The sequence below is a fragment of the Rhipicephalus microplus genome, chromosome 1, assembly GCF_043290135.1.
Source record: "Rhipicephalus microplus isolate Deutch F79 chromosome 1, USDA_Rmic, whole genome shotgun sequence".
Taxonomy (NCBI): domain Eukaryota; kingdom Metazoa; phylum Arthropoda; class Arachnida; order Ixodida; family Ixodidae; genus Rhipicephalus; species Rhipicephalus microplus.
The window spans coordinates 287,834,590-287,855,625 of NC_134700.1; positions in this window are offsets into that span (position 1 = coordinate 287,834,590).

The window sequence follows — 21,036 nt, forward strand, 5'->3', positions numbered from 1 at the left end:
TTACTTCCTGCGCTGGTGTCTTTCGTGTGGGCGCCGCAGAACAACGGGTGCAGTGCATACGTATGTTATGTACCATAAGTGCTGGTTGCTATGCGGTTAGTGCAAGGCCATGGTTGTACACGGTGGGCAAATAATGGTGTCCGGCCGTGCGAGTTGACCTTCGCTCGGTTTGCCCTCGCAAAGGTCAGCTAGGTGCACGAGGTGGCCCCATCGAATCGGGCCTCGGCAAAGAGACTCATCATGAGAGGCAAGGTGGTTTGATATCTGTATCTGCCGTCAGCATAATTAAATAAAATGACGGACATTTCGGCCGCAAAAAGCCATCCAGCCCTTTTAGTGAAAAAGGTGCGCATGGATGCAAGGATTGTAAATAATATTATGGAGAAAAATAAGAAAAGTTGTTCCCCATTTGAGACAACCCAATCGCAAACACAAGAAAGAAAGAAAGAAAGAAAGAAAGAAAGAAAGAAAGAAAGAAAGAAAGAAAGAAAGAAAGAAAGAAAGAAAGAAAGGAAGGAAGAAAGAACGCTTGGATTGAAAATGACGCTGTGAGAGGCTAATTTCTCGCTTGATCCAAAATTTGTCATTCACAATCTTAATGAACCATTAACGCCGGAGTTTTATATAGCTGCTTCTTGCAGCAAGAGTCTGGTCAAATTTCTCTCGATTTACAGCACGACGAGCGAAAAATGAAAAGTGGGTGAACAAACTGACAGAAAGTTTCAGTGTGACTTCAGTGTACCGCCTGTGCTCCGCGCCGCGTAGACTATAGGCGTGCGCAAGTTCCCTTTCGGGGCGGGGAGGTGGGGGGGGGCATATGTTTAGCGCAGCGCCCCCCTCTATATTAAATCAATGTATGAAGCAGACTTTCCGCCCCGTCCTCTCTTAGGTGACTAGGGGGGGGGGGGCGATATGCATACGTAACTGTATTCCTAACCTTGATTCTATAATTCTTTCTTTACCTTTCATGAATCGAATGATATGGAATTTTAAAGCTGGACACCTTTAGCTGGTATGGAGTTGCTAGTTATTCATGCTTCTTATGTTCCTCTGCCAGGAGCTCCGAAGCCTTTTAGTTAACTAGATATGCTTCGTGCAAAAGTTTGTTGTGCAAGATATTTAAATCTCGCAAAGGCCAATTTTAGTCACACTTCTGGCTAAAGTGGGAGCTCTTGAACTTGCTAATATAAATTTTCTAACTGCCACTAGCATTACTTTAGTCTTACCTGACTCTATGAAGTCGAAGCAAAATGTAAATAATAATGAATACGTTGTTATATCGGAACCTCTGGAAGTCGCAAACCATTGGATCATGATAATGGCATAGCTTGTGTTAGCTAGTTCATTTTTTTTGTTAGAGTTTTTGAGGGGATGCATGGAGAAATCATGAATAAATACGGAGCTTATAAAATGCCATTGGTATATTAGGGAGAGCGTTTGCCAAGAGTGGATTTTTCCGTGTGTATGATTATGATCAGAGCGAAGGACGCTCTAGAAATTCAAGTGGGTATGAACTCACCACTTTCCGATGTGACAGGAAAGAACAAATAACTTTCTTAAAAGTGACTTAAAAGGAAAGCCCTCAATGAAAACGCCAGTGGTTAATAGCGACGCTTAGGGAGCTATTAAAGTTTTTTTTTAGTTTGTTGTTTTGGGAGAATACGAATTCTTCCCAAAAAGAGAGAGACAGACGGAGAGAGGAAACGAACGCTAATTTTCTCACCCTACATTTCGTAAAAATAGGAGAGTAACATTCCTATAATTTTCAGAAAACCCTTTCGAGTAAGAAAGGGTTTTCTGAAAACTATAGGAATGTTATACAATATGTTAAATAGATGTCAGACCAGAGTACCCGAATTCCAGACGTCGAAAGAGAATTCTTAGTAGCAGTAGTGTAAAACTTTATTTTTGCTCGTTCTGCTGTGGTATCCCAGAAGGTCGGCTGCGGCGGCTGCATTTCCGATGGAGGCGGAAATGTTGTAGGCCCGTGTGCTCAGATTTGGGTGCACGTTAAAGAACCCCAGGTGGTCAAAATTGCCGGAGCCCTCCACTACAGCGTCTCTCATAATCTTACGGGGGTTTTGGGACGTTAAACCCCACATATCAATCAATCAATCAATCCTAGAAGGTCGAACACACTGGGTTCCTCAGTTCAGGGCCTCGGTTGAGGCTGCATCTGGCTAGCCCGGTCAATCAGTCGTCAGCAACTGCTTCAAAACGTCATGCTATGTTCCCCCGTGTCTCACGAGAGCTGTATGCTAATGTATAAGCTCATGTTTCACCGGGATGGGGGACCGTGTTGAGAGTATTGTGCCCAAAGGGTTTTGATGAAGGGAACTAGCGTGAAATTAACATGACACTAGACGAACAACTTTGAGCTCATGTTATTTGTCATACATTACCAGTTCGCCCTCCAACAGTCTATTTATCAAAGTTGATGGGTTGTTTAGACCATTCCAATATTTACCGACTAGCTATGTTATTCGCATATTTTAGCTATTCGAGGAGACGGGTAGAACACTCGCCCACTGTCCACTGAGATTAAAGGGTGTACCGCTTACATATTTTGCAGGAACGGGAGGTATCCTACTGTATGTCTGGTCGTACCATATAGTAATTTCTTTGTTTTTACTTTCATGAGGTCCCCGGCGTAATGCCCAACACTGTAGTGCATGATAACCTAGTTCTTGTACGAAATTTTTTAAACAAACGAAACACGGATGGGCGAGAACCTTCAAGTGAGTTTATTATCATATGTGTATGGCAACCTAAAACAACAATGCCATAAGTGCGCAGTACGACAGCGCGCATCTAAGAATGCCATTTTTTTTTCCTGTCAATCAAATTGACTTCATGCGCACGCAGTTGCTGCCCTCCCGTTGCATGTGGGCCGCTTGCACCGTCTATCGCGTGCGCTGATCAGCGTCGTGAAGAACAGTAGTGCAATGATCGCACAACGGTCCACAGACACACTCGTGGCAATGAATGACCAAATTTCTATCGTCGCTCCTTTCCACCCTAATCTCATGCTCACGCAGGCGTGAGCACGCGGATAAAGTGGAAAGGGACAACGATGGAAATTCGGCCATTCATTGTCACGAGTGTGGCTGCTAACCGACAGACATAGATCCGACACCGGATTGCTTCAAGGTACGTACGTTTCTCTACTGAGTGCCTATCTATTACTATCACTTTTCTCTTCCGTTTCTCTCTCTCGCCCCAGCACACTCCTTTGTTATTGCTGCGCTTTGTCCTGCTCATCTCGGCGCATTCGGTTACGCGCATCAAACGGGCTGTAGCTTTACGCCTCCCGGCTGCTGCCCGACTCAAGTGACTGAAATGTTCTCTGGGATACATTGGAGCTGATTCGTGTTTCACGCCTGTTGCAGCTGTGAAGCATGGGATGAGGCAAGTACACGGGGTGTGACGTGGACGACCACTCAAGCTGTTCGAGCTCGCAAACTTCTGGGGTGCGTGGCGGGTATGTGCGGCGCATTTTCGATCCAGAACCGATGCCGTGCTCTCGGCGAGAAGGGTGCGGCGCGGGCCTAGCGCGAAATGCGCCCCCAGAGGAGCGGCCGATAGCGGGCACGAGAAAGAGCGTGCAAACGGTGACCGCGCCGCAGTGAGCGAACTGTGGCGGCCTCGGAGGGGGGAGGCGACGCGCGAGGGTGGACGGCGCTAGACGGCGCGCGCGGCGCTTCTGCTGCTGCTCTGGCGGCGGCTCCGATGGCGCTTCTCTGGAGCATGCCATGTCGGCGAGCAAGAACTATTAGGCGGGGTGTGGTGTGGCCCCGGCGGAGTGCCCTGCAATTACGAACCTTCCTAATCCGGGCTGGGTGTCTGCGAAACCATTTGAACGAGCGCCCCCTCCTCCCCTTACCCACGTATCCCTCTCTCCAGCCGCTGCTCGCACACCGCCAACCACCGCTGCCGATGCCTTTCATGCGCGCGGCCTGCTGCTCGTGTAGATCGTCGTGTTTGGCGTGCAAACCATTTCCTAGCTTATTCATTTATTTTACCTTTGCTTCCTTCTGCTGCGGATGTACTGTTTTCTCTCGATGTGTGTGCGGGTTCGTGCACGCCTCGCAAAATGTACAAGCCAGCTCGTACACATACGTCATCCACGCAAGTGGCACGGGTCACTGCAACGAGTGCAGCAGTTCAGTTTAGCAAAACTCCATAACAGTGTGCCTTGTCACCACGACTCCCAGTATCACGTTCCAGTTCCGGTTGTGCCAGCAGTGTACTGTACCCGGTTCGGACTTTTTAATGACACGTGAACCGGCATATAACGCGATAACAATAAGCTCCTTGTGAACCCATGTCCTGATTAATAAGGCCGAGGGTAGTAGAGGGGGGGGGGGAACTACTGACAGCCAAACAGCCGAAATGAGCCATAATAATGTAGTACTTTTACTCAAGCAACTGCCAGGTTTTTTGTATTTAACATAAAACTATGGCCACTTAGCGCAAACCAATCATCCCTTCGTGGATCCAGCCCTTTCATTAAAAACACCCCTTAAGAAACTTTTGCAAGTGTTGGTCTCTTGACAGCCAAGTTAATATTAAGCCACAAAGGTGATGTCATTGAACACACGTGTGCAGAACCGTGAAGGGGCTACAATTTTAGAGAAACTCGGAAAAAACATTTTTGTTCGAGCTTAGTTTTTAACAATGCACGTAAAACCAAAAAAGAAAAAAAGTGGTGCTTACTCTCAGGGTCACTACATGTTAGCACCCTCATAACAATTTCCTTCTACAAGCTTATAACGTAGCTTATATGAACACACACACACACACACACACACACACACACACACACACACACACACACACACACACACACACACACACACACGCACGCACGCGCGCACACGCACGCACGCACGCACGCACACGCACACACGCACACACACACACGCACGCACGCACGCGCGCACACGCACACACGCACACACACGCACACACGCACACACGCACACACACACACACACACACACACACACACACACACACACACAGCACGCACGCAGATGCCTACTTTTGACCTCAGGCTACACGGCCGAACATGTGTGTTGGAGGTGAAATCACCTTGCTGCCAGAGCTCTTTTGTGTGTGTGTGTGTGTGTGTGTGTGTGTGTATAAAATTATCCCGTGCTGTTTTTCACGCACAGATATAACGTGTAAAAAATTATAGTCATTGCAGACAGCATTTTAGCCGGGACGTCGACATTTTGCTGAGGGAAGATGTTTTCTAGTATAGGCGTTCTTGTTGTTTTTTTTTTTTGATTTGGCAATCTGTAATGAATTGTACTTTTGTGACAAGAACAGAATAGTATCATGAAGATCTTTATTTGACTCTTTCGAGCTGTTGAAGCTCAATATTCATTCTCCTGCGTGATTCTGCAATGCACCTGTAATATTTCCAGGAAGTTGCTGACCTTGAAATAGTTTGATAAATTTCATCTTACGGTGATCGATTGACTGATATGTGAGGTTTAACGCCTCAAAACCATCATATGATTATGAGAGACGCCGTAGTGGAGGGCTCCGGAAATTTCGACCACCTGGAGTCCCTTAACGTGCACCCAAATCGGAACACACGGGCCAACAACATTTCCGCCTCCATCGGATATGCAGCCGCCGCAGCCGGGATTCGATGCCGCGACCCGCGGGTTAGCAGTCGAGTACCTTAGCCACTAGACCACCGCGGCGGGGCCATCTTACAGTGGACTTTCTGTCTGAATCATCGTTGGTTAAGATGTTACCACATAACATAAGTGGCGCAAGAACCAACTGTCCGAACTTGGGGGGGCTATTTTGAATGCGTTCTCTAATAGAACGGAACCAAGCGTCACGAGCGGTTGAGAAGGAGCAAATAGCTAATAGGCGAGCTGAGGGAATTAAAAAAAAAAATCACAGCATATCCGTGGAGTGAATGATGATGAGTGGGGCGAAGCGTCCGTCCATCCGTCCGTCCGTCTGTCTGTTCTGTTCTGTTTTAACTGTTTTGCTGTGGAGAGGTTGAGGTGCCTATTGCCTCGGCTACTCCATATCACAAAGTTCTGCAGCGAAAAATAAAATAGTAATACAGAACGGTACCCGAAAATTAACAATACGAAAAAAAACATAATAGCACACTGAAACCAGTTCAAATATCAAGCCAATACACAGTTTTTTTCACGCAGTTCACACAGTCATAAACTACTTACACGCACACCTTACTAATCTAATGTCAGTATATACATGACCACATTTTACATAATACCCATCTCTGGCTGTCTGTCATAGGCGCTTGTCCAGTCCGGTCTACACTAAAAAGTCTGTCAGGAAGATTATTGCCTTTTTCTGGAGATGCATCTCAGGCCATGGTCCAAGTAGTTTCTTTATTGTGAGGGGCCGTCTGTCCAAACTTGCTAATTTATTCTTTAATTTTTCTCTTTCATTCGCGCATTTAACGCACTCCAAAAGAATATGGCGAACATTTTCTTCTGCATGACCACAATGGCATTCCGGTGAGTTGGATCGATGTATCTTGTGCAGGAAGCTGTTTGTGTGTGCTACTTCCAATCTAAGTCGGTGGATCAATGTCTCTAGGTGTCGTGGGAGGTCTGTCGCTATGGAAAATTTTTTGTGTGGATGAACTTCGTAAAGTACCGTTTCCTTTGATTTAGGGCTCTCAAACCACTTCTCCATCGAACAATGGTTAGCTCCTTGCGATATAAAATGTCGAATATCCGCCCCAGACACAGGGATTGCGCAATCCCGTCTTTCCTTCATTTTCTTCGCGAGACTATCAGCATCTTCATTTCCCTTTATTCCAATGTGGCAAGGTATCCATTGGAATACGATGTTGTGACCCTGCGATGAGGCATATTTCGCAGCCTCATTGATACATTGTGCTATTTCACCATTTTTGTAAAGTGATCTGACATTTCTGATTTGCTGAACAGCAGGTTTGCTATCAGTGCATATCACCCATTTTCGTGGCTCAGGATTCTCGCAGATAAGCTTAACTGCTTCAAAGATAGCCACCAATTCTGCTGTCGTCGATGAAGATTTGTGCGATAATTTGTACATCTTCTTTTTCTGAATTTCGGGTATAAAGACCGCCCAGGCTGACGCTTCCTCTGTGCATGATCCGTCTGTATATATCTTCGTTTTTTCATTATGCATTACATGAAGCTGATGAAGTACCAACTGTGCCGCTACTAGAGGTGCCATGTCTGCTTTCTTCTCTATGCCGTCTATTTCACGGATAACGTTGAGAAGTGGCAGCGTCCAAGGTGGTTTTGAAGGTTTCCATTGTTTAAATTCTGGTACTACTGCTTGAAATGATGATATAGTATCCTGTAGTATCGTTGCCGTCCTTTGTGTTAGTGCACCAGATAAAAAATGACTTTCATGTTGCGTGAAAATTCTAAATAAATTTCGAGATGTTTCTTTAGTTCGGTGTACTGCCAAAGGTGGCTCTCGAGCCCCCGCATACACTAAAGCACTGGAAGTTGACCGTGGTAAACCCAGACATACCCTCAAGCTCCTTGCCAATAACAAGTGAAGTCTCCTTTCTGTGGAGGCTGGGAGTCCGTGCAGCAGAGGCAGTGAGTAAGTTACGATGGGGCGTATCCAGGCAACATGTAGGGCTAAAAACGACTCTGTAGTACCCCCCCCCCCCCCCCCCCATTTGGCCCCGCAGAGATGCCGGAGGATTCAAATGGCCTGGTTCACTTTTTGTTCTGCAGGGACTGGACATGAGGTGACCATGTTAGTCTCCGGTCTAAAATTACTCCCAAGAATTTATGAGTTTTAACCATTTGAATGGGCTGATTTTGCAGAATAATCTGGAAATTTCCAGGTCTTTTTAATGTAAATGGAAGTATGGCTGTTTTAGCCAGACTCAGTGCCATACCTCTTTTTCTTTAGAAAATGGTCTACATAATCCAATCCTTCTTGTAGAGTTTGTTGTACATCCAAAAACGATGGACCAGACGTCCATATACTTATATCATACTTATATCATCAGCATATACTGAACATCTGATGTTGGAAGATTATACGGGAGCTGCGCCACGACTGCATTAAAGAGAGTAGGGCTTAGCACGCTGCCCTGAGGCACTCCTTGGTTGACGACATGTTCTGACGTTGGGCCCTCCTGCGTAACTACAAAAATTTTTCGGTGCTCCAGGAAATCAGCGATCCAACGCAGTATCTTGCCCTTGAATCCCTGTAACGCCAGACCTTCCAGAACGTAAACGTGACTCACTGTGTCGTATGCTCGGTGGACATCAAGGAATACAGCGACAGTGATGTTTCCTTGCGCTCGTTGGTTTTCCACATCTGTGACCAAATCCAGAATGCAGTCCATTGTGCTCTTCTGAAGCCGGCTATGCTTTCTGGTAGTAGTTTTTTCATGTCTTGCCACCATAAAATTCGTTATTTTATCATTTTTACGATCACTTTTGAAAAACAACTTGTCAAACTAACCGTCCTAAACGAGTCCAACTGCATAGGGCTCTTCCCTGGCTTTAGCAACGGTACTACTTCTGATATCTTCTAACTTTCCGGAACTTTTTCTTCTTGCCAACTTTTATTATAGATGTCCAACAGGTGTAATTTTCCTTTTTTGCACAAATTAGCAAGAGCAGCGTATGCAACTCCATCTGTTCCTGGTGAACTTGTTCGTTTTACTGAAGACAGCACATATTGGAGCTCTTCTGGTGTGAAGGTGTCATCCAGATCTGATGAACTGATCGCAGAGGACTTTGTTACAACTGCCGAAGTTGATTCTGCTGAGAATTTATATTCGCTAGTTTGGGCGGTCTCTCCATTTCTCAGTATAAGATCGCAAAATTCTTCGACACGTTCGCTAACTCCTCGAGACAGCGCTAGAGCCTGTAGTGGTCTCGAGTGGACTACTGGCTGTCGGAGGGCGCGTACCATGTTCCACAGTTGAGGTGCCGAGGTAAATGGAGAAAGTGAGGCACATAAATCTTGCCCCCTTTTGGTTGAAAGCTTCTGCAGTTGGTTATGCATTGCAGAATGTACTTTCTGTGCAACCTTGAAATCTTCTAAATTACCCGACCTGCGATATCTTCTTTCAGATCGGCGTCGTATTGCCCGAAGCCTCTCATACTCAGCGTCAACACCCGAATACCCATCTGGAATGGGTACTGCACGAGTTGCTTTTGTTAGAAAATTTTTTATCTTCGATGCATACGTTTCTGCGTCAGAACAAGGTTCAAGATTTTGTCGCTACAGTTCTCGAAAGATTGCCCAATTTGTAATTCTTGTTGTGCGGTTATTTCTCGTTTACTTCAACTTTGGGTGATATATGAATACTGGCAAGTGGTCACTTCCTCTTGTATCAGCGTCTGCAGTCCAGTCTGCTCCAGCCGCTAATTCAGAGGAGCACACAGTGATGTCTAGTACGCTGCAGTAGTTATGCCCCCGTAGAATTGTCGGAGAACCATCATTTAGTATAGCCTAACCATAATCTTCGCATATTTTTACTATAGCAGATCCCCTTACACTACAACGCTCACTACCCCACAATTCATGGTGCGCGTTAAAATCACCACATATAATTATGGTATCATGGTCAAATCTACACACTGCAGCCAACTCTGCGTATGAAACGTTTGCTTGAGGGTGCACGTAAACAATAACTACAGTTACAGTAACGTTACCAAACTTCACCTTGCATCTAACAAATTCCGGCGCATCTGTTTTTGAAGTAGCCACAAGTGTTGACGGAATATCGTGTCTCACACACAACATCACTCTGCTTTTTGCAGCAGGACGTTTTGCTTGGTACACCACATAATTGGACAAGCGAAAGTTAGTGGATACTCTTGTTTCGGAAATACACAAAATCGGGAACCCGTGCTGAGCGACGAATTTCCGAAAATCTCCACTCTTATTCTGCAAACCGTTGCAGTTCCACTGGAATATTGCACTTCTTTTGTACCAGTTAGATAGTCCGGTAGCCATGATTACATGAGAAGATGCTCGACATCTAGCAGCAATTTCACTTCTGGTAAAGAACCTGCTTGTGGCAGGGATCGTAGAATCGCTTTACGAGCCGCAAATATTATTGGCAAAATGACTTGCTCGTTTCCGGCTGTCTCCGCCGAGATCGCATTTCTTGAAGAATTTTTCCTCAGCAAGCTGCTGTGACCCTTCACTTTGGTAGTCAGTGGCTCCTTGGCTCTGTCTGGCCCGGCAGAAAGTTCCACTTCAGCATGTTCCTGTGCCCGGACTTCTTTGTCAACGCGATGTTTTGGTGCTTAGCGCTTCAATACTTCCGAGTGAGAGTCGTGGCGCCACTGTTTTGCATTTCTTTGTGCCGCAGGAACATCTTCGACTATATCCGCATTGGGTGCTGGACCTCTTTGTATCTTATGGTACCCTTTTGCAATTCTTTCTCTTTGTGCAGCCGATGCCAAACGGTTCCAAGAGCAGCCTTAAAACGACGCCGGATGTGGTCCAGCACAGTTGGCACACTTAGGTTGACGCTTCGAGGTGCATTCTTTGTAATCATGTGCGCCCGCACATACCTTGCATCTCTTGGTTCCCCTGCAAGTCTTAGCCTTATGCCCATATCTCTGGCAGTTGTAACACCTTACCGCCGGCTCAATGTATTCTTCGACAGTGTGAACCGTAAAGCCGAGAGCAACTCTTTTTGGCAATGGCATGTCATGTCTAAACTGGAGTATTACATTACGTATGGGCTGCATTGTGGCACTTCCATCTTCATTTCTTGCCCATCTCTTTCGTCGTGTGACTGAGATTACTCCAGCATCTTTAAGATATTCCAGTAGGTCATAATCACTGTATTCGAGTGGAACATCTCTTATCTTTGCTAGGGTCTTCATGTAAGACTGAGGTATCATCACATTTACAGGCAATCCAGCCAGACTCTTGATCAGCAGCATCTTGTTTGCCGAGTACAAAGACCGTACTCCAACACAAAAACTTCCGTCTCTGTTGATTATTGATGATGTCACTTTCTCATTGATAGCAGAGATTATCTCAGATGCCATGCGATTGGGATTCACCTTCCAGAAGGAGTCCTCGGCAGCGATTGGTCTGAACACCACCGGCATCCCCGTAGCTCGGTTCTTGTGATGGGTGACTACCGTGTAAGCTCCCTCGTCCTCCTTGGGTGCTTCTGTATCCATCTGTGTCATGTCATTAAGGGAGTACGTCGATGTAGCGTCATCGTTGTCAACCTCTTCTTCCTCCTCTGTACGCCTCTTCTTGCACTGCGAGGCCTCGCTCTTCTCTGTATGGGACGTCGATATTGTTGCTGAGCCTGCAGCAACTTGAAGTCGAGCGGGATGGATAAGTGGTGCTCCGCTTGGCGCTAGCGGAATCTCGTTGTCCCCCATACCCGGGCTTTGCCAGGTATGAGGCACGGGCCCGCTAAGGGGCAATTTTGATCGCGATGCGTAGTGAAACTCCGGCTCACCGATGTTTAGCTGCCACTCTGGAGACAGTCCACCCACCGCACACACTGTAAAAAGATCCTGAACTCAATATAATAACTGAATTAAGAGAGCGAAATGAAGCTACGGGCTTCTTCCATTCACTTCTTCTTCCTCCTTCGTCCGTCTGTCTGTTTGTCTGCTTGTCTGTCTGTCTGTCTGTCTGTCTGTCTGTCTGTCTGTCTGTCTGTCTGTCTGTCTGTCTGTCTGTCTGTCTGTCTGTCTGTCTGATACTGCCGGTTACACCTGACGCAGGATAACGTAAGACTAAGAGAAGATTCACCCTTAAAATGTTTTCAGCGTATAAAGACGTGTAGAATTGTTATAGCTGAGCATCAGTATAGGCGGGCATTGTTTTTCAATGTTTGTTACGTGCACAGACGTTCGTCTTCTTGCGACATGATTGACACATCGCCCGAGAATCGAAGCTAGGCTAGCTGTTGAGATGGCGAATCGCGCGGGGCCCGATTGCGCTGTCGCGTCCTACTCTTGAAGGCGAAGCTCGAGTGTCTACTGAGGAGTTTTTATTCGATGTGATAGAAAACCGAACATACGTGTTCTAGGAAAAAGCAGTCAGGTAAGCGAAGCGATAATAACCATTCCAAAAGCCTTACGGAATTTGAGACGATGCAGATTTGATGCCAGGGATATTGAACCCGGTCTGCCGCTTACGTTGGTTCGTACACAGTCAAGTGGCACTTACGGATGGCCGGGATGGGTATATAGTAGACGAATCACCATGCCAAGCAGACGAGAGGAAATGCTTTGCAGGAACGTCATTCGCAGCATTCCTCATATTTCTCGAAAAGAAAAAAAAAATTGCCGCAGGTATGGCTCAGGGTGACGTGGCTTTCTTTTCTCTTAAGCAATTAGAGAGCTACGCTTGGCACGCGCGCAATTTTCTAGCAATGAACGCAGGTCATGTTGCCCAACTGTGTGGCCAGCACGGTTCGGGGAAATCCGTTTCGGCGTGAGCCATAAGAAGCGACTATCACATGACGCACTACACGTCTCATCGCGTGCGCCGTCGCAAGATCTTCAAGCCAGTGGACGCACGCCTGCCGTGACCATAGTCGACCAATGAACGCACTAACGGACAAAAAGAAAGACAGAAAGTCTGCAGAGACAACAAGACGCGCAAAGAAGGACACTAGAGAACGAGGGTGGATGAGACAGGGCGATGGAACCAGGGCGCGATCACACACACAGGCAGTTCGCGGGAACGCAACCAAGCAACAAAAGCCGCCGAAGCCTAAAAATAAAAAGAGAAGCGAGACGATGCTTAAGGCAAAGCGCGGACAGCTCGAAACCGATCCGAGGCTGTGAGGGGGGCGACAGATCGCAAGACAAAGCCGAAGACACACACGCACGCTGCGATGGAGAAAGCCGCCAAAAGAGACAAAAGCCGCGAGTTGGGAGGGGGGGCAGCAGAAGCAGCAGGAAACGGCGCTGCTTGCCGCTCGGGCGGCTTTCAACCCCCCCTCGCCCGTCTTTTCCATGCTGCCAGGGACCCCCCGACGCTCTCCGTAATGACACTTAATGACCTAATGAGGCTCCCCCCTCCCCTGCTTGGGACGCGGCTCCGCCTGTCATTGCGAAAAACCTGATCGGCTGCCTGCCTGCGCGCGTTCGAGCTCTTGGCAGCCGGCGTCGCCGAGCGCGCTCCCGCGAAGCGCCGTGCCGCTCGGGCTTCGCAGGCCGCTTTGTGGGAAAAAGCGCCGCGAGTTGGAAGCGAACGTTGTGCTTGCTCATAGCTTCTGCCGCTGCTGTAGTAGAGCTGTTGCAAATGCCACCGCTTCGGTCCTGGCGCCAACGCTGACGGCGATGGCCGCGGCAAGGCGCTGTGCGCGGTGTTCTACAAAGCGGACCTCTGGCACGTAATGTGGTCTGTCAGAGGGAGGGGTCTACGCCCTGCTTGCCTGGTGCGGTCTTTGGCAGTCGTCTCTCTTCCTTTTCACGCCGATTTCGGCGGGAGTGACTCACAAGATGGGCCGATTCCCTCCTCCCCTCCTTTGTTTTTGAGGCGCGAGCTCAGGCGCACCGCTTCTCTTTTTGTGCGTGCGCGATCTGCTGGCGGCTGCCGTCAGGACGTGTGTCTGCCGTGTGCGTCCGAGGCGCCAGGCTGGATGACGACGCTTTGTTTGGTGCTTGACTGGCGGCTGCCCTCCGACGTCCCGCCGGCCTCCACTCAAACTGCCGGCACCATTGGCGGCCCGCGGGAAAAAAAAAGAAGAAGGTCCGGAAGGACTGCAGCTGAAATGGCACTCGAAATGGCGGCGCCAACGTTTATTTTTTTGTTTTATTTTTTTTCTCTGCAGAATCTGCATGCGCCCAGGGGGCATTCCTGCGGCCATCACGCATGTCATTTGGCGCCTCGGCTACGAGGTGGACCTTCGACGAAACGCAAATTGCGTCACTTCCCGCTCGGCAATATTCTTTTTATCTTCTTTCGCTACAGAAGGAGCACGGAATTACTAAATGGGCCGATGATGGCTAACTGTGCTCCATGGGCAACTCTAGAGCTGCTATACCTCTGAGCACTGCAGTGGATACTGCGCCAGAGGCTGAAAAGGGTGGGGCACAGGAGCAGGAGGTAGACAATGGCTCCTTTACGTTTACCGAATCGTGCGGTACTTGAAACGCAAATGTCGGCTCGCATTCTTCGAATGAGGCACGCGGCGCAGCGACTAAATACATTTTCTTCTATATTTAACCCTAACCAGCGCCGAACAATCTTATGAAGGTCCCATTGCCAATGCCGAAAGCACACGTAGAAACTGTCACGCAACTAGCACTAACAATATTGCATTTCCCTTTTACTGTAAGATTTCAAGGAAAATGTGAGTGTCATAACTGTGACCCAGCGATAAAATCACGTACTTCAACGTTTAAGGGTCCAGTTTTCAACTGTTCATGATGGAACTTCAGTGAAATTCTTGCTCCGGCTCGGCGCAACATTACATACAATTTTGTCCTGCGAACGGTTCACAGCTAAACAATCAATTTGCGATTTATAAGAAAAAAAACAGTACTGCACTTAAGTTTCTGACGTTACACGTATACGAAAAGACATCGTTGCTTGGACACGCAATTCAAGAAAGAAAATCCCAACCTTAATTTTTTTCCTTTATGTACCAACCTCTGTTCATATATAAGCTCTATCGTGAAGTGTATTAGAACATCTGGTGAACTGACTTATCACTCTTTATTCTCAGCGACAATAAGGATAACTGCGCATCAATGTAATAAAGTGTCCCCCACCCACAGCACTGGAACACCCGTGCGAGATAACACCCGTCAAGATAACTTCAATGCTAATAATGTACACTTTACAAGAGAGATGATTTCAGGAGTGTGACAGTATGTGCTTGTGTTTCCGTGAGATTCCCGGTTTACTTCGAAACACTAATTTGCTTGAAGACCAGCCAGAAAGAATAAAGATCATAGGTCGCACATTATATTGAACACATATAATCTCTCTAATGCCACTTCATTGAACTTGTATCATCATGATCAGTGCATAATGTGTCATTTTGTTATTTTATTTTATAATGCGGTTCCCACGAACGAATAAATCACCGTCTGCCTTTTGCGAACTTCCCCGACGTTACAAAAGTAAGAAATATATTATTATATGAGTATAACAATCAAAATGCTAGTAGTATATACATGTATAATTTCTCTATTGTGTTTGTTCATTCTACCAAATAATAATGATGCGTGGCGAGGAAAGGGAGGTCGACAAACTGTTAATAATTTTTGGTTGGAAGGGCGGAAGGGAGTATAGTCCCGAAACCCCGATGTGATCATGAGAGACGCCTTAGTGGAGCGCTGCGGAAATTTCGTCCACCAGGGGTACCTTAACGTGCACCTAAATCCAAGTACACGGGTCTGAAGCGTCTTCGCTTCCATCGAAAATGCGGTCGGCATTCGATCCCGCAACCTGCGTGCCATCAGTCTAGCAACATAACCACAAGACCACCATGGCGGGTACACAAACTCCTAAACGTCGTCACACGAAGACGTGACATCAGGAAGAAGAAAAAAAAACAAAAAGCGACCAAGTTTCTATAATATTAAACTCTCAGCCGTAGGCTCGGCGAAAACAGGAGCCGACGCCGCAGCGGGCTGTCAAAGACGTCATACACCCGAAATAACGTTCAACACAGCATACGACGAGACGCCGGCCGAAATTGACGACGTCGCCGGGACATATATATGCTTTACACACACACATGTGTATATACCGCCCCTGCCTGTTTGTACGTCTAGTGCGATCGGCGAAAACAAAAGGGTGCGCGTGCAAACAAACAAGTTCGCTGTTGTAGCGCCGCATGCGCGGCAGGCCTCGCGAGAAAAGGAACGACGTTTCCTGGCGATTGCTGCGCCGCTCCCGAGAAACGGATTGGCAGCCTGTCATTAGCAGCATGTGAGGCTCGCATGCAGAAGCGCCGCCTCGTCGGCTTCCTTTCTTTCCGTCCTTCCGCGCCGCGTGCGCTGAAGTCGATTGCAGCGGCTTTGCTGCATGCTTCACTCGCGCCGCCTGCCGGGTGGTCGCGGTTTGTGATCGCTTGCGGCGCCGCGACCGCGCGGCGGCATCTACTGACCTGCTTTTCCCCTCCATCCCTGTTCCGATTCCCGCAATCCTTTAGTGAAGAAGGGATGCGCGAGGCGTTCTCGAGAACCAGAGGCCTGCTGGGATACGCGAGAAGCGTTCGTGTACGAGGAAACGGGCTGCGGAAACTTCAAATGAAAGGAAACTGTGTGTCTAAGGGGTGGCGCGCGAACAGTTTCGCGTACTCGTCGAGCTAGCGCTGTTTCACTTTGTGAATGTAGCGTACCCGTTGAGGGAAACGGCAACGAAGCAATACGAAATGATTGCCATCTCTTTCTTGTTTACCGTGTTTATAACGGCACGCGTCTAATTGAACCTAGTTTCTGATTGTTTCCAATCACGTTCTCCATAAAATGCCTCTATGCATGCAACTCGGGGCCAGGGTTGCCACTGACTTTCGAGTAAAATTCGCCACACGACAAGCAAAATTTGGCCAAACGTCGCCATTTTTCTTCAAAATTCAACAAAAAGTCGCCACTGTACGTATCTGTGGCGTGCCTAGGGATACAAAATTCCAAATTATGTATAGCCCCCCAAAGTACGGTGCCATCCATAAACCTTAAATCATATTGACGTTTCTCAATGTCAGTCACATCACCCCCTTCACCATGGTAGCTATGATAATGGGCATGCATGCACTAGTAGCGTCCCCGAATGCTAGCATCTCATAACAAACGTACGTTTGTGATGGTTTCAGTTGTAGCGAATACAGGATGAAGCGGCCGCTACAACAAGAGAAGGACACCGTGTGTGGCCTTCTCGCACATTTAGAGAATTCAGCTGCAGTGGAGTTGTGAGTCCTATAATCGAAAAACCTAATTACAAAGGAATGAAAATAAGGTCGAAAGCACTGCGTAACCATCGCATTGCATGCACCATGCCTTCTGTGTGGTCATGATTACGCTATACATTCGCCTCACTGTGGTTTCTGATTGCTGTCCAAGGAACAAATCTAAACTCAGCGTACCAAATAGGGGGTGCTACAGCAGTGAAGAAGTCGATAAGTTATTCGGGACAGTTGGAGCTGCGGTCGGAACACACTGCAGAACCATCAACTTGCCCCTTCAGATACGAAACTTTGAAGACGCCAAGTTGCGGATCTTGACGGGGGTGCCTGTTTCATAGACGCGGCACAATTGATGACCAGAGAGACCGATTCACGGTAGTGGCAATCAACCACAAAGGGGTCACAATTAATGCGGCGTCGGTATGCGCCAAAACTGCCAATAGAGCCGAGCAGGTTGTCATTTGCCTTGGCTCTTTTAGATCAGCGTCATGAACATATTTAAGCAATTCTAGAGCGGACATTCGTGCCTTCAGTGTTGGAGCTGTGTACAAAGAGGCCAAAAACATACTCGATGTGAAGTCGCTTACAACCCATACCCTTATACATGGTTTCCGGCTCTTATGGGAAACATGGACGGAAGGATTCTCAATCGCAACGAGTTGGCCCACTCTAGGGCGCGATGGTTAGCTGTCTGCGGCCATGGATCTCGAGGACCTTTGGGTTTAACTGGAGATTTCGTAAACAGGGATCCGCCAACTACATACAATGAAATTGCCCAACATTTCACTATGGATAGCAGAATCTTTCCGCCTCCACATAGGAAGCTAAATAGAGCGCAGGCGCATACATTGGTATTACTTCAAAGAGAAACGTGCCCTAACCAAGCCTTACTCCACAAGCTTTGCCCTGAGGTTTATTTAACCAAGTCGTGTACAAAATGTGCCGTTTCAGCCACCTTACATCACATGCTCTGGGAGTGCTCTTCGGTACGCGGCACCGATACAGCATCGTCCAGAAAGTGGAACTCCGCTCTTCGGAGTCCGGACATAATATCACAACTTAGGCCTGTCCAGAGGGCCCAAAATTTGGCGCTAAGTCTCGGCCTTACTGTTCCATCGTGGGAGCGGCCCGCCGTTTGCTTGGGCACACGCCTTCGGAGTAAAGTTTTCCCAAACCAAACCACCGCCTCGTGGCATGTGAAGCAGTCTACTGACCTAAATTGCTGGGAGGTTGCAGGCGGACGTATACTGCACCAGTGCCTCCAGGATTAAATGAGTCTGAGTGAGTTCCACTTTTTTTATTAGTAGATATGATCTAAGGTACCATATCTACTAATCTTCAGCATTACTATCAGCCTTACCTGGATACTTAGTTTTACTCACACATATCCCAAAGCTGATTTTTTTTTTACATGCAAGATTTCACATATTTATTGATCAGAGGCATGAATTACGCAGAGAGGACCTTGACCCCACCACCGACTCTTTGAAAGAAGTTCTTCATAAGTATCTGTTGTCACCTCTTTCCAGAAAAATGACCTTGCGAACTTGCAACCACTCATAACTAGCATTCGAAGGTACTATGTCAAAAGGTGCCATGAAGAGCACGATTGCGTCAGATATTGGTGTCAAAGAGGTTTGACACCAGTATCTTGTGAGTACGAGGGAGTCTCTCGTAAAAACTTAAGTGAGTCGGAGTTCGAGTGAGCGCTATGCGCTAAATATATTTCTTGAGTGAGTCTGAGGGAGCTGCGCAAGTTTTGCTGACATATGTCTATAGTAACGTTTAGTGCAACAAAATGACATGAAACACGACAGAGCACAGTGCTATTTTAATTGACATCAGCCACAGCATCAGCTGAGAGTTACACTGTGTCCTGTAGCATTTCTTGTGTCATTTTGTTGCGCTAAAAGTTACTAATCCGACCTCACTCGAAGCTATGACCTGTATTGTCTGGATTCCCGGACACCAGACAGCATCCCACTCTTCCTTGTCATCCAGTCTTTCGTATTTGGCCTTTATTTAACGTTGCGACGCCACTAATTATCTGAGAAGCGTGAAAGGAAACAAAAAAAAAATGAATTAACAGGAGGATTTCAGAGGCCTACAATGGGAACAGTTGGCGATAAGAGTTAATGGAGAGTAACTTAGTAACCTGCGCTTCGCCGATGCCATTGCCTTACTAAATAACTCAGGGGACGAATTGCAACTCATGATAACGGAGTCAGACAAAGAGAGCAGAAAGGTGGGTCTTAAAATTAATCTGCAGACAACAAAAGTGATGTACAACAACCTCGGAAGGGAGCAGTGCTTCGAGATAGGTAATAGTGCACTTCAAGTTGTAAAATACTATGTCTACTTAGGGCAGGTAATAACTGCAGAGCCGAACCACGTGATTGAAGTAACTAGAAGAACAAGAATGGAGTGCAGAACATTTGGCAAGCACTCTCAAATTATGACAGGTAGATTGCCTCCCTCAAGAGGAAGGTATATAACAGCTGTATCTTGCCGGTACTTAGCTACGGAGCAGAAACCTGGAGACTTATAAAGAGGGTTCAGCTTAAATTGAGGAAGACGCAGCGAGCAATGGAAAGAAAAAGGTAGGTGTAACCTTAAGAAACAAGAAGAGAGCAGAGTGGATTATGGAACAAACGGGGGTTAAGGATATCATAGCTGAAATCAAGAAGAGGAAATGGACATGGGCCGGGCATGTAGCGCGTAGACTGCAGGATAACCGCTGGTCATTAGGGGAACTAACTGGATTCCCAGAGAAGGCAAGCGGGTTAAGGGGAGACACAATGTTAGGTGGGCAGATGAGATTAAGAAGTTTGCGGCTATAAATTGGCAGCAGCAAGCACAGGACCAAGTTAACTGGTGGAACATGGGAGATGCCTTTGTCCTGCAGTGGACGTAGTCAGGCTGATGATGATGATGATGAAATTTCCCACTGGCAATACCTTGGAGGTCAAGATCCAGTATCTATATACGCATGTATATATATATATATATATATATATATATATATATATATATATATATATATATATATATATATATATATATATATATATATATATATATAAGGGAAAGAAGTGTATACCTAAGGGCTCGTTTTTCCGTGTTTTAACACAATATTAATGAGATATAACAGACAGTAATGCCAAGGAATGTACAGGGGAAGTTATTAAAACCAATGGAATGTAAATAAGAAGAAAGAAAAGTGGATGAAAAAATTACCAACTGTCAGCAGGAAACGAACCTACGACCTTCGAATATATATATATATATATATATATATATATATATATATATATATATATATATATATATATATATATATATATATATATATACATATATATATATATATATATATATATATATATATATATATATATATATATATATATATATATATATATATATATATATATAAGAGTGGCCAGTGAATGGTTTCGCAGCGTGAGCACTCGGTTTTTTTTTTCAATCAAGAAACTCGCTGGCAGACGCTGCCTGCGTCGGTGTTGCGAGGCGAGAGAGGGTGGTGGAGCGTAAGAGATGATAGAGTAGTCACGCCACACATCGGATTGAGCTTGACCACAATACGCTTCGCATCTAAAAGTTCCCTTGCTTCTCCACTTGTTAACGAATTCCTGGAGCGAATATGATGTGGACTTCAAAGTGTCAGCATTTTGAAAGCGGATTGATCACACACATATCTGTGTTTGCTCCAATCGATACCGGACAAAACAACGCACGAGTCACTGCGTAGAATAGTGCGCCAGTGCCTGTGCATTTCAATTCTACGTATTAAGGCATTTCTTGAATACTTTCTTCTATCTGAACGCGCCGTTGGACACTCAGCGCCGCAAAAAGTGGTGTCTGTAGTACCTTTATATTATTAATACATCATCATCATCATCATCACCACCACCACCACCCTGACTACGGCCGCTGCAGTACAAAGGCCTCTCCCATGTTCTGCCAGTCAACCCAGTTCCGTGCTAGCTGCGGCCACTTAATACCAGCAAACTTCCTTATCTCATCTGCCCACCTAACTTCCTGTCTTCCCTTCACTCGCTTGCCCTTTCTTGGAATCCAGTCAGTGATCCTTAATGACCAGTGGCTATCTTGCCCTTCGCGCT